Source organism: Nerophis ophidion, linkage group LG11 (assembly GCF_033978795.1).
Source record: "Nerophis ophidion isolate RoL-2023_Sa linkage group LG11, RoL_Noph_v1.0, whole genome shotgun sequence".
Classification (NCBI taxonomy): Eukaryota; Metazoa; Chordata; class Actinopteri; order Syngnathiformes; family Syngnathidae; genus Nerophis; species Nerophis ophidion.
Window position 1 is genome coordinate 65,818,361 of NC_084621.1, and position 15,614 is coordinate 65,833,974.

The 15,614-nt window shown below is 37.3% G+C and overlaps 1 protein-coding gene across 2 annotated transcripts in view; it reads right to left on the reverse strand.

Moving 5' to 3' along the window:
* Positions 1-15,614, reverse strand: part of LOC133562366 (V-type proton ATPase subunit C 1-A-like) — a 47,164-nt gene that overhangs the window by 26,818 nt on the left and 4,732 nt on the right. The window contains exon 1 of one of the 2 annotated variants that reach the window (XM_061916513.1): positions 1,999-2,157. The exons of the other annotated variant lie outside the window; for it this stretch is intronic. The gene's annotated coding sequence lies outside the window, so the exon portion shown is untranslated. Of the gene's footprint in view, positions 1-1,998; positions 2,158-15,614 lie in introns of those variants that run through there. 2 annotated transcript variants of the gene reach the window in all.

Genomic DNA, 15,614 nt, shown 5'->3' on the forward strand with positions numbered 1-15,614 from the left:
ACATCCTGTTTTCACGTCCGCTTTCCCACAACATAAAGAGCGTGTTTGCCCAATGATGTTATAACTGTAGAATGATCGAGGGTGAGTCCTTGGTTTCTTATGTGGGTTTATTGTTAGGCAGTTTCATTAACGTCCTCCCAGCGCAGTAACAACACACAACAACAGCAGTCACATTTTCGCCTACCGTAAAGCAGTCCGTCTGCCGTAAACAGCAATGTTGTGACACTCTTAAACAGGACAATACTGCCATCTACTGTACATGCACCGAAACACCTCCAGGCAACACCTCCAGGCGACTTCAACTATTTACTAATACCCTCCTCCATTCACATCCCATCTCCCCAGATTTTAAATAACCTAACGTAAATAATCAAATCTATTTCTAACTTATATACTTGTTCTTAGGCAATCTGAACACACTATGTTCTCTGCTCGCTGTACATATCCTACTAAGTAAGACCTACACTGTTTCAATGTCCATTTCTGTTGATGCAATTGTTGATGACTGAAGTACTGATATCAACCAAAGCTCCTCATCCCACCCCCCGGATTGTAAATAATGTCAATAATTCAATGTATATACTATGATGATTAACTTGTGTGATGACTGTAATATCCATCCATCCATTTCCTACCGCTTATTCCCTTTGGGGTTGCGGGGGGAGCTGGTGCCTATCTCAGCTACAATCGAGTGAAGGGCGGGGTACACCCTGGACAAGTCGCCACCTGTGAAATATTTCTTCAAACTTATTATGATTAAAATTCAAAAAAATGATTCTGGCAAATCTAAAAAATCTATAGAATCAAATTTGAATCTTACTTCAAAGTGGATTTTAACCTATTTTAAACATCCATCCATCCATCTTCTACCGCTTATTCCCTTTTTGGGGTCGCGGGGGGCACTGGCACCTATCTCGGCTACAATCGGGGGGTAGGCGGGGTACACCCGCAGGGCCAACACAGATAGACAGACAACATACACACTCACATTCACACACTAGGGCCAATTTAGTGTTGCCAATCAACCTATCCCCAGGTGCATGTCTTTGGAGGTGGGAGGAAGCCGGAGTACCCGGAGGGAACCCACGCATTCACGGGGAGGACATGCAAACTCCACACAGAAAGATACCGAGCCCGGGATTGAACCGAGGACTACTCAGGACCTTCGTATCGTGAGGCAGACTCACTAACCCCTCTTCCACGGTGAAGCCCTGACTGTATTATGCTGATAGTATATATTTGAACTATGAATTGATTAACAAGTGGAAAAATGTATTCGGGTGTTACCATTTAGTGGTCAATTGTAGGGAATATATACTGTACTGTGCAATTTACCAATAAAAGTTTCAATCAATCAAACAATCATGCATATGTGACAATAACATCTACGGCTTTTTTAGAGAGTGCAGTGCACAACTGCACACAACAGCTGTAAATATACCCCTCCCCTCTTCACCACGCCCCGCCCCTAACCACGCCCCCACCTCCCGAAATCGGAGGTCTCAAGGTTAAAACTGAATCATATTGGTGCTTTGTTTGATGTGTTTGGTTAATCCATTCCATGATTTCATTCCACATACAGACATGCTAAATGTTTTCAATTTTGTACGAGCACACACGTTTTAAATAAGATTTTTCTTTAAGGGTGTATTTTCTCCACATTTGTTTGAATGTTTAAACAGAAAACAAGGTCTGTGTCACGTGACTACTTCATTTGTTGCGCCACATTATTTCGAAGTTACATTTGTCGCGTCACAACACAATATCATAAGATTTAGTAAGGGATGACGTTCCACCCTAAAATGACGAACTACAGGTATTGGAAGATAAATATTACTTGAATTTAGATATAATATTAAATGTTAGTAATCAAATAAAACGCACAAAATCAACAATAGGAAATAAAATATTACAGAATCGCCACCGCACGATATGTGCTGTGCTGAAAAACACCGGAACAAACTGACGGTCGATTTTGTCGAGTAATATTTCACTTACCTATGAATTAAACTGTGGTCGTTGGCAGAAAAATGTAACCTTAGTAGCGTATTACTGAATGTTAAATGATACTCTCATCGTTGCCATACAGTTGATGAAGTCTCCTGACAGCATCAGTCAGAGTCAGCTGACCAGCCAGAAGGAACCGGAAGCGGAAGTGCTCAGCAACATACAACAAGACTCGCGAGCGCCAATAGCTGGTGGCTGGGGTTACTGCAGTAGTGAGTCCATTGCAGAAGATACAGCAGGGGTCACCAACCTTTTTGAAACCAAGAGCTGCTTCTTGGGTACTGATTAATGCAAAGGGCTACCAGTTTGATACACACTTAAATAAATTGCCAGAAATAGCCAATTTGCTCAATTTACCTTTAATAAATAAATCTATATATATGTATAAAAATGGGTATTCCGGCTAAAAAAATGTTTTCTTTTACGGAAGGTTTTTTGTAGAGAATAAATGATGAATAAAACACTAAATTGAACGGTTTAAAAGAGGAGAAAACACATAAAAATTAAAATTACATTTTGAAACATAGTTTATCTTCAATTTCGACTCTTTAAAATTCAAAATTCACCCGAAGAAAATGAAGAGAAAAACTAGCTAGTTTGAATCTTTTTTGAAAAAATTAAAAAAAGAATTTATGGAACATCTTTAGTAATTTTTGCTGATTAAGATTAATTTAAAAATTTTGATGACATGTTTAAAATAGGGCTTCACGGTGGCAGAGGGGTTAGTGCGTCTGCCTCACAATACGAAGGTCCTGCAGTCCTGGGTTCAATCCCAGGTTCGGGATCTTTCTGTGTGGAGTTTGCATGTTCTCCCCGTGAATGCGTGGGTTCCCTCCGGGTACTCCGGCTTCCTCCCCCTTCCAAAGACATGCACCTGGGGATAGGTTGATTGGCAACACTAAATTGGCCCTAGTGTGCGAATGTGAGTGTGAATGTTGTCTGTCTATCTGTGTTGGCCCTGCGGGTGTACCCCGCCTACCCCCCGATTGTAGCCGAGATAGGTGCCAGTGCCCCCCGCGACCCCAAAAAGGGAATAAGCGGTAGAAGATGGATGGATGGATGTTTAAAATAGGTTAAAATCCACTTTGAAGTAAGATTCAAATTTGATCCTATAGATTTTTTAGATTTGCCAGAATCATTTTTTTGAATTTTAATCATAATAAGTTTGAAGAAATATTTCACAAATATTCTTTGTCAAAAAAACAGAAGCTAAAATGTAGAATTAAATTAAAATGTATTTATTATTCTTTACAATTGAAAAAATAAATGTACTTGAACATTGATTAAAATTGTCAGGAAAGGAGAGGAAGGAATTTAAAAGATAAAAAGGCATATGTGTTTAAAAATCCTAAAATCATTTTTAAGGTTGTATTTTTTCTCTAAAATTGTCTTACTGAACATTATAAGAAGCAAAGAATAAATTTATTTAAACAAGTGAAGACCAAGTTTTCAAAACATTTTCTTGGATTTTCAAATTCTATTTGAGTTTTGTCTCTCTTAGAATTAAAAATGTCAAGCAAAGCGAGACCAGCTTGCTAATACATAAATAAAATATAAAAAAAAATAGAAGCAGCTCACTGGCAAGTGCTGCTATTTGAGCTATTTTTAGAACAGGCCAGCGGGCGACTCATCTGGTCCTTACGGGCTACCTGGTGCCCGCGGGCACCGCGTTGGTGACCCCTGAGATACATCAACTCAACACAGAAAGGTATTTATTTCTTCTTCTAAAGTATAAAATATACCAGAAAATAGTCAAATAGTCATGCATTTATTTTGTAATAATAAAAATGTACTATTTAAAATAAACTTAAATAAATAAGCTATTTATTCATTCATATTTGAATTTTTTTTGTATCTACTATAATTTAGAATAAAAAAATACCTTTGTGTTGAGTTAAAAAAAATATCAACATAACTACTCATTCATGTATTCATCTTGTAATAATAAAAATTAACTATTTAAAATAAGCTTCAAAAATAAGCTATTCATTAATTCTTGAGTATTTATGTTGACATGTTGGTTGTGTATATGGATTAATGGGATTTACATTGTAATTGTTTTTTTTTTATTCATTTTTAATTCATTTTATGGGAAGTTTTTGAAAACCAGGATAACACTGTACTTTGTTGACAATTAGTGCTTTCAAACTTTTATTTTTATTAAAAAAATATTTTATTAAAAACAGATTAATCACACTTGCAGTTAATGATCTGTTTGCATAATTAAAATCAACTCTAAAAAATACCCCAATATTTTGACACAAATGCAATTTTATGCTCTTAAATAATAGATATGCAAATTACCTAGATTTTATTTTACTTTATCGTAATCTTTGCACTGGCGTATGCATTGACAATTGTCCATCCCCAGTTAAGTTTTATTAATTGATATAAAATACTTGTTTAATAATGATTGAAATTATCATGTATAAATATACGTGATGATTTCGATCATTTTTTGTGATTAATTGTATGCGTTAGCTTTGGTTACTTTATTAATAATAGTTTTGCAATTCACAATATTGCTCACTCTTGTTTTTTTTTTTATTAGAATAGACAAATAAATTAATGAGTATTTATGTTGATATTTTGGTTGCGTATATGGATTAATTGGATTTACATTTTAATCAGTTTTTATTCATTAGTCATTCATCTTATGGGACTTTCCAAAACCGGGATAACACTCAACTTCATTTATAATTCGTACTTTCAAACATTTAATTTCTTAAAAATGTTTTAATTTTCTTAAAAAACAGATTAATCACACTTGCAGGTATTTATTTATTTTTTTTTGCATTATTTAAATTAACTCTAAAAAAAGACCCCAATATTTTGACACAAACGCAATTTTTATGTTGAGAATGTCATGAATAATTAATCGCTGCAAGATATGCAAATTATCTTTCTTTTATTTTTATTTGATCTTAATCTTTGCACTGGCGTATGTATTGACCATTGTCCATGCCCAGTTAAGATATATTAATCGATATAAATTATGTGTTTAATCTGCAATTATACATGATAAATTCGACAAGTTTTTGTGATTAATCGTATGCGTTAGCTTTGATAACTCTATTAATATTACTTTTGCAATTTACAGTATGGCTCACTCTTGTTTTGTTTTTTTATTATTAGAATAAACTAATAAATTAATGAGTATTTTTGGTTTATTGTGTCCGAAATGATACGCAATAGTGTATGTTAACAGGTAAGCCTATCACAGTGTGTTATCCATAATGTAATAATGTCAGGTGGGATACTATTTTTCGTAATTAATATTTTTAAGCTAAGCCACACAAATAATGCGACGAAAGACAACCACTACTATTCCTTATATCCCTTCATCTATTTTCTACCGCATGTCCCTTTTGGGTTCGCGGGGGGTGCTGGAGCCTTCCTTATATATTTTATATAATTTGTATTATATTTTGTTTTACTATTCTATCTTTCAGTGGATCGTGAGATCGACAAGCGGATCGGTGCGGCGTCTTCAGTAATTCGGACGTTGTACCGATCCGTTGTGGTGAAGAAGGAGCTGAGCCGGAAGACAAAGCTCTCAATTTACCGGTCGATCTACGTTCCCATCCTCACCTATGGTCATGAGCTTTGGGTCATGACCGAAAGGATAAGATCACGGGTACAAGCGGCCGAAATGAGTTTCCCTCTCCCTTAGAGATAGGGTGAGAAGCTCTGCCATCCGGGAGGAACTCAAAGTAAAGCCGCTGCTCCTTCACATCGAGAGGAGCCAGATGAGGTGGTTCGGGCATCTGGTCAGGATGCCACCCGAACGCCTCCCTAGGGAGGTGTTTAGGGCACGTCCAACCGGTAGGAGGCCACGGGGAAGACCCAGGACACGTTGGGAAGACTATGTCTCCCGGCTGGCCTGGGAACGCCTCTCCCCGAAGTGGCTGGGGAGAGGGAAGTCTGGGTTTCCCTGCTTAGGCTGTTGCCCCCGCGACCCGACCTCGGATAAGCGGAAGAAGATGGATGGATGGATGGATATTCTATCTTTAGGAATTTCATATCATACTGTATATTAAATTACGTCATAATTTACCAACCAAAACTTTTGTTTTGCAATGAGTACATAAACTGAATTCCCGGCATTACAAAACAATGACACCGCCACCCCAGACTTCAGCAACATTCCAAGTGCATCATTAATTGTAAAAGTCGAGCAGCAATCTTGGAATGCATGTCAGCAGCATTCAAATTCTTATAGATACTAAATTTAGAAGAGTCGCCTCAGGTTTCCTGACATTGGGTGTCTCCAGTACAGAATCTAAGGAAAACGCCCCCAAAAGGACATGTTTATAGTTAAGTGGGTCTGGGGTTCATTGTTTGGTACACAATGCTTGGTCCGCCTGGAGCCAACCCTGCACATCAAACAGCAGGGTAAGTTTGCCCAGGGCTGGCTTACTTCCAGTCTGCTGGGATGTTATCAGGACACGCTCGCTTATTCTTGGAGCACAACTGCTGCTGAGAGTCTTAATATTCATAGTCAAAAACAGAATACATGAATGATTAGTCTTCTGCTATAGAATCATTGCGCTCAATGTCTGTGCAAGGATTTACGCAGCTGTCACGGTCATTCCAGTACTCACAATTGCTCCAAATGTATCTAAAATACTTGCCCAAAGATTTTTTGGGGGGAAGTAAAAGTCTCCAATCTTAAAGCAAAGTGTGAAGTAAAAATGGTGACTTAATGCTATCATGCAATATATACATTTATTATAAAGGTGGGGTCTCCAAAAAATATTTTTTTGTGTGTGTGTGGTTATAACATATATAAGTTGACAGCAGACATACATAACTTGTGCATTTTTCTAAACATTTGTTTATTGGATTTTTGACATCCATCCATCCATCATCTTCCGCTTATCCGAGGTCGGGTCGCGGGGGCAACAGCCTAAGCAGGGAAACCCAGACTTCCCTCTCCCCAGCCACTCCGTCTAGCTCTTCCCGGGGGATCCCGAGGCGTTCCCAGGCCAGCCGGGAGACATAGTCTTCCCAACGTGTCCTGGGTCTTCCCCGTGGCCTCCTACCGGTTGGACGTGCCCTAAACACCTCCCTAGGGAGGCGTTCGGGTGGCATCCTGACCAGATGCCCAAACCACCTCATCTATTTTTGACATATACAGTCTATATCAGGGGTCACCAACCTTTTTGAAAATCAAAAGCTACTTCTTGGGTACTGATTAATGCAAAGGGCTACTAGTTTGATACACACTTAAATAAATTGCCAGAAATAGCCAATTTGCTCAATTTACCTTTGATAAATAAATCTGTATATATATTTTAAAAAAAAGGGTATTTCTGTCTGTCATTCCGTCGTACATTTTTGTTCCTTTTACGGAAGGTTTTTTGTAGGGAATAAATGATGAAAAAAACACTTAATTGAACGGTTTAAAAGAGGAAAAAACACGAAAAAAATGAAAATTAAATTCTGAAACATAGTTTATCTTCAATTTCGACTCTTTAAAATTCAAAATTCAACCGAAAAAAATGGAGAGAAAAACTAGCTAATTGGAATCTTTTTGAAAAAATAAAAAAAAAGAATTTATAGAACATCATTAGTAATTTTGCCTGATTAAGATTAATTTTAGAATTTTTATGACATGTTTTAAATAGGTTAAAATCCAATCTGCACTTTGTTAGAATATATAACAAATTGGACCAATCTATATTTCTAACAAAGACAAATCATTATTTCTTCTAGATTTTCCAGAACAAAAATGTTAAAAGAAATTCAAAAGACTTTGAAATAAGATTTAAATTTGATTCTACAGATTTTCTAGATTTGCCAGAATATTCTTTTTGAATTTTAATCACAATAAATTTGAAGAAATATTTCACAAATATTCTTCGTCGAAAAAACAGAAGCTAAAATTAAGAATTCAATTAAAAATGTTTTATTATTCTTTACAATAAAACAAAAAAAATATTTGAACATTGATTAAAATTGTCAGGAAATTGAAAGGGTAAAAAGTTTTATGTGTTTAAAAATCCTAAAATCATTTTTAAGGTTGTATTTTTTCTCTAAAATTGTCTTTCTGAAAGTTATAAGAAGCAAAGTAAAAAAAATTATGATTTTTTTTTCAACAAGTGAAGACCCAGTCTTTAAAATATTTTCTTGGATTTTCAAATTCTATTTGAGTTTTGTCTCTCCTAGAATTAAAAATGTCGAGCAAAGCGAGACCAGCTTGCTAGTAAATAAATACATGTTTAAAAATAGAGGCAGCTCACTGGTAAGTGCTGATCTTTGAGCTATTTTTAGAACAGGCCAGCGGGCGACTCATCTGGTCCTTACGGGCTACCTGGTGCCCGCGGGCACCGCGTTGATGACCCCTGGTCTAGATATACAATCAAACACATGTCCAAATGTAATCCACTCCCCTCCAAACAAGTAACCCACAAAAATGATATATAAAATAGTAGTGATTAGAGCAGGGGTCGGGAACCTTTTTGGCTGAGAGAGCCCCAAAAGCCAAATATTTTAATATGTATTTCCGTAAGAGCCATATAATATTTTCCATCCATCCATTTCCTACCGCTTATTCCCTTTGTGGTTTGGAGGGCGGTGGTGCCTATCTCAGCTACAACATGGCCGAAGGTGGTGTACACCTTGGACAAGTCGACACAAAGGGAATAAGCAGTAGAAAATGGATGGATGGATGGATGAATACAACTAAATGCGTGCATTTTAAAGTAAGACCAACATTTTTTGAGTATAATAAGTCTCTTATTCTTTTTAATAACATTGTTATCCTGAAGCTAACCAATAATAAATTAAATAATTCTAACCATTATTGCGACTTATAGTACAGGTGGGGTGGAAAATGGATGGATGGATTAAATGCACGAGAATGTTTTATATTTTGAACATTATTTTTAACACCAGCGGAATTATTCATTACTTACCTTGTTAAGCAATGTCAGCTAAGATTTATCTGAGAGCCAGATGCAGTCATCAAAAGAGCCACATCTGGCTCTAGAGCCATAGGTTCCCTACCCCTGGGTTAGAGTGTCCGCCCTGGGATCAGTAGGTTGTGAGTTCAAACCCCGGCCGAGTCATACCAAAGACTATAAAAATGGGACCTATTACCTCCCTGCTTGGCACTCAGCATCAAGGGTTGGAATTGGGGGTTAAGTCCCCAAAAAAAGATTCCCAGGCGTGGCACAGCTGCTGCCCACTGCTCCCCTCACCTCCCAGGGGGTAAACAAGGGGATGGGTCAAATGCAGAGGACAGATTTCACCACACCTAGTGTGTGTGTGACGATCTTTGGTACTTTAACTGTTTAAACTAGAAAAAATGGCATCAGTCAAATAAATACAGGCAAATATTGACATGAAGCCACAGACAACTGCAGTCTCGAACGACCCCAACACGGTGCAGCAATACACAAAAGCTGACAAAAGGCTCATCAATTATCTACTTTTCAATTACTTTTCAATTGAGGTTAAATTTGAAATCTGTCGCTTTTACATATTTTAGGAAACCAACACCATACTTCCTGAAAATTCACACAGCAACCATACAGTTTTTACAAGAATGGTTCTTAAACTGGGGTTCCAGTACCCTATGTGGTACTTGAAGGTTCTGCAGGGAGTACTTGAGATTTAAAAATACATGTGTATATATGTGGAAAAAATAATAATTAATCCCCTGCAAATGTAAGTTTACCTTCTTTGAAATATATGAACAGTACACATAATAGACAGTATGTTTTTTTTTGTAGCAACCAAGAAAAAACTTTATAAATAAATTCGTATTTGCATCAAAATAAGCGTTCTTAATCTTTTTGACCTCAAGGCCCAACTTTCCCACTACAGATGAGCCCAGGGCCCAACCAAATATTAACACGGAATTATTAATTTTATTTTTGATTTTTAACAGTTTCAATCATTTTATCTAAACAGTTTACAACCAAATGATATGAAAGACTGTGTTAATCACAAAGACTAGTATTTATTTAACACATCAATTTCAGCCTTAACCTCAGGCTGATTACAATATACTATATAAGAAGGTAAATTATTTTACATAGATAGAAACTACATCCAATTATGTTGTGCTAAAATAAGTTAAAAAAATGTAATAATAAAATGAAAACACATAAACTAAACATTCAATAAAAAATTAAGGGCAAATGAAAACAGCTTCACCACTTTAGTCATAAATTTTGCGCTTAAGAAACTTCTTTATGACTTTATTGCCATTACTTCCACCAGTGGTGAAAAAGAGTATTACAACTGAGTACAGCTATGGCCCATACAGACCATGACAGATATTTTTTGGCAGCCCTGTAGGGGGCGCTTGCTATAGCAGCCCTATGGATATTAAACACAGCATTAAAGAAAACATAATTACAATAATTAGATTAATGGATGTAATTAATTAAATATTTTCATGTGCACAAAGCTTTCTTTGTAAATATCTATATATTTTTTATTTATTTATTTCCTTTTTTGTATTTCATAAGAAAACAAGACCACTGCACATGAGCACTGTTTTGGACAATTAAAATTTAGATAGTGATGCTACAGAGCTGTGTTTGCCTTTTTTTTTCTCTGGTTGGAGTAGGGGTGTCCAAACTTTTTCCATGCAGCATGGGCCAAAAAAGAACAATCTGTAGGCCGCAAATTGCCCCCGGGCCGCACTTTGGACTTCTCTGGGTTAGAGGTTACTTATTCAGTCCAAATTATGTTTTTGTTTTTCACACTTGAAATAATAATTGTTAATTTAACTGAAGTAAAAATACAAGAAGGTATAACCTATTTTTTTTCCAGAAACAATACAAACATTTTTCTTGTAAATTGTCTAAGACTCTGTCATATTTATGAAGTTATTACATCCAAGAAATCCTCATTATCTTGACGGGGGGAGAAAATGACGAACCATTCATCATTTCTAGATAGGGATATTGTTATGTTATTTTCAAAACAATCAATCTTGGTGTATCTCCACAGCGCTCTGATACAATTGTTAAAGTGTTCTTACAATGTCCATGAAGGAAAAGCCCAGAGGCATGTTGTAGAAATAAAAAAAACAAGATACTTCATCCAAAATGTAACAATATTGTAGTCATATTCTCACCGTATGTTCATAAAAGTGGAATATCTGATTTTGTAGTTTGAGTGGTTTAAGTCTAATTTTGTGCAGTAATTGTATGCATGCTTTACAGGTACCGACTGAATCCCGTCGATACGAATGGCTAGAGATACACGTAAAATCAAATATTTTGATACCTTTGTTGCACTTGATGTCACGTTCGATCGCTGGCTTGGCACCGGCTCAAACACTTGGCAGTTAAACAGGCGTATTGATAGTGGACTGCCTTTAGGTAATGTCATTATAAATGTCAACAAAGCAAGCATGCCTGATAGAAAGCGCTCTAAAATAAGGTTACACTTTTCAAAATGCACTAGCTCGATGCTAACTTACATTGGATATGCCATATGCATTGCTACTGAATAGCATTTTTGGTTTTACGTGGCAAATGCTACATTTTGTAATGAAAACTACGACTAAGATCCATGTTAGAATCAAACAGCTGATGTATAACAAGTACAATATTTTACGGTGACAAAAGACGGGTTTGACACTCAACTTAATGGCAGAGACTACTTTCTGACAATGCTACTGTAGGACAAACTGAAATCATTGATAGTCAGAAGTGTAAGAAAATAAGATATAACAACTGCACAGCACAGTTATCATCTTCAACTCACTGTTAAATGTTGGAAAAATAAAATGAGATTTTATCATTTTAAAAGAAAATTTTGATTACCATATGTTCATCACAAAAGTACCAAAAATTGGCACTGTTGACTACCAATATCGATTTCGAGGTAGCGGGAATTTATTGTAAAAATATAAAAGGTACCCATCTCTAAATGTGCATGTGTAATTATGTGTAATCAAAGCTGATACAAGTGATTTAAAAAAAAACAATTGTATTTGTTTGGTTTGACTTCAAGAAAAAGTGAGTCGAGACTCGGGACTTAATGACCTGCATTTTGCAGAGTCAAGAACCCCTACTTTAGTTCAGACCCCCGAACACATTGGTCAGATACTTTCAAAAATGTTGCATTGATAAACTAATATTCACAATAATGGTGTAATTTTATTTTATTTTTTTAATATGTAACATTTCTTGCTTTAAGTCATCTTCAAAAAAGTTAAATTGTATTAAAAGTTTTGAAAAACTGAAGCAGCTCACAAACAATACACTTTGTTGGCAAGTAATTGAGCTTATAAACGTGTATTTTAGTCAATCTACTGCAGATAGGTCTAAACTGAAGGATGCGACAAGACCACTTTGATACGTTGAGTGCATTAAAATGTTCAAAACAATCCAATGTAGGTCAATATGTACTAAAATATCCAAACTAAAATTCCAATCTTAGCTTTGTTTTCAATGTGTTTTCTCTATTTTCATGACTAATTTATATAGTAAATTGTCACTGACCACATGTGGAGTTATGTACTTAACAAAAAAAAGGTAAAATAACTGAAAACATGTATTATATTCCAGTTTCTTCAAAACAGTCACCCTTTGCTCTGATTACTGCTCTGCACACTCTTGGCATTCTCTGGATGAGCTTCAAGAGGTAGTCACCTGAAATGGCTTTCACTAGACAGGTGTGCTTGAAGCTCATCAAGAGAATGCCAAGAGTGGGCAAAGCAGTAATCAGAGCAAAGGGTGGCTATTTTGAAGAAACTAGAATATAAACCATGGTTTTAGTTATTTCACCTTCTTTTATTAAGTAAATAATAATAATAATGGATTAGATTTGATATCGTGCTTTTCAATTATTAGACACTCCAAGCGCTCACAGAGAAGTGGGAACCCATCATTCATTCACACCTAGTGGTAAGCTACATTTGCGCCACAGCTGCCCTGGGGTAGGCTGACGGAAGCGAGGCTGCCAGTTTGAGCCTAAGGCCCCTCCAACCACCACCATGAATTGATTTACGTGGACCCCGATTTAAACAAGTTGAAAAACTTTTTTGCGTGTTTCCATTTAGTGGTCAATTGTACGGAATATGTACTGTACTGTGCCATCTACTAATAAAAGTTTCAATCAATCAAACCTATAATTAATTCACCAGTTTGAGCGGCACCGGGGGCAAGGGTGAAGTGTCCTGCCCAAGGACACAACAGCAGCGATTTGGATGCCAAGAGGCGGGGAGCAAACCTGCAACCCTCAGATTTCTGGCACGGCTGCTCTACCCTATACCGCCCCTAAAAGTACATAACTCCACATGTGTTCATTCATAATTTTGATGCCTTCAGTGACAATCTACAATGTAAATTAGTCATGAAAATAAAGAAAACGCATTGAATTTAGAAGGTGTGTCCAAACTTTTGGCCTGTACTGTATCTCAATAGAAATTAATTAATGTCTATTTTTACAATGTAAAAACCGAGCTGTGGGCCACATTTTGGACAACCACCGATTTGCAGTCTATTAGACTTTATGATCCCGGCCAGATCAGCTCTCACTGGATCGCTTCGCAGCCGAGTGTGAAGCGGCCGGAATGAGAATCAGCACCTCCAAATCCGAGTCCATGGTTCTTTCCCGGAAAAGGGTGGAGTGCCTGCCCCAAGTGGAGGAGTTCAAGTACCTAGGAGTCTTGTTCACGAGTGGGGGAAGAGTGGATCGTGAGATCGACAGGCGGATCGGTGCGGCGTCTTCAGTAATGCGGACGTTGTACCGATCCGTTGTGGTGAAGAAGGAGCTGAACCGGAAGGCAAAGCTCTCAATTTACCGGTCGATCTACGTTCCCATCCTCACCTATGGTCATGAGCTTTGGGTTATGACCGAAAGGATAAGATCACGGGTACAAGCGGCCGAAATGAGTTTCCTCCGCCGTGTGGCGGGGCTCTCCCTTAGAGATAGGGTGAGAAGCTCTGTCATCCAGGAGAGACTCAAAGTAAAGACGCTGCTCCTTCACATCGAGAGGCGCCAGATGAGGTGGTTCGGGCATCTGGTCAGGATGCCACCCGAACGCCTCCCTAGGGAGGTGTTTAGGGCACGTCCAACCGGTAGGAGGCCACGGGGAAGACCCAGGACACGTTGGGAAGACTATGTCTCTCGGCTGGCCTGGGAATGCCTCGGGATCCCCCGGGAAGAACTAGATGAAATGGCTGGGGAGAGGGAAGTCTGGGCTTCCCTGCTTAGGCTGCTACCCCCGCGACCCGACCTCGGATAAGCGGAAGAAGATGGATGGATGGATGGATAGACTTTATGACTCAGATATTCTTTAAAACAGTGGTTCTCAACCTTTTTTCAGTGATGTACCCCCTGTGAACATTTTTTTTAATTCAAGTACCCTCTAATCGGAGCAAAGCATTTTTGGTTAAAAAAAAAAGAGATAAAGAAGTAAAATACAGCACTATGTCATCAGTTTCTGATTTATTAAATTGTATAACAGTGCAAAATATTGCTCATTTCTAGTGGTCTTTCTTGACCTATTTGGAAAAAAAACATGTAATTCAATTATAAATAAAGATTTCTACACATAGAAGTAATCATCAACTTAAAGTTCCCTCTTTGGGGATTGTAATAGAGATCCATCTGGGTTCATGAACTTAATTCTAAACATTTCTTCCCAAAAAAGAAATCTTTATGGCACATGTCCACAAAAAATCTATCCGTCAACACTAAATATTGCATTGTATTTTTTTCACATTTTATGAACTTACATTCATATTTTGTTGAAGTATTATTCAATAAATATATTTATAAAGGATTTTTGAATAGTTGCTATTTTTAGAATATTTTTCAAAAATCTCACGTACCCCTTGGCATACCTTCAAGTACCCCCATGGGTACACGTACCCCCATTTGAGATCCACTGCTTTAAAACATGTTTATGATTGGATTTTTTTCCTAGCATGTAAGAGTAATCTCACAAAAGGCCGTTGTTGGGATAGAGTAAATATTCCTCTGTAATATCTGCCATGCACTTGGAGCGAATGTCTTTACACAGTCCTGCTTAATATTCAGACGAGTCAAAGGAAACATTTGTTCGGGTTCCTTCTACTTAGCAACACCTCTGCTGATGCTGAGTGACTAAAGGACACTACATTCACTTACGTAAGACCACACAATATGACAGCTTTAGCTTGTTAGTCACGTCCATACCATGAAACGGTCAAATAACTCTGTACAGGCACAAGTGGAAATATATTAAGATTATTAATCTTAGGCGTCTTACTGATTCTTGGTGGTTTTTAGGCATTCTGGGAAGGCTGAGGTAATCTGTTTGGAATATCTTCAAATACAAATTCCATCTGCACAGTGCAGCTACTGAGTGTTTCCCCTCGCAGTGGGTGTTACACATGGCTTGCATACCCAGTGGCTGTGATGCCTATTATGCAGCAAACAATGGAAATTAAACATTGTGCAGCGTTAGATGCTATGTGTGATTGGAGGTACACATAAAGAGGCTTGTTTAGTGGACGAAAAAAAAATCAAAACACGGAGCAGCTTTTGTGTTACACCGTCCGAGAAAACGTTTACAAAGAGTCCTCAAGAAAGTTATATTTATGTGACAAATTTTTCCTCCCTTAAAGGCCTACTGAAACCCACTACTG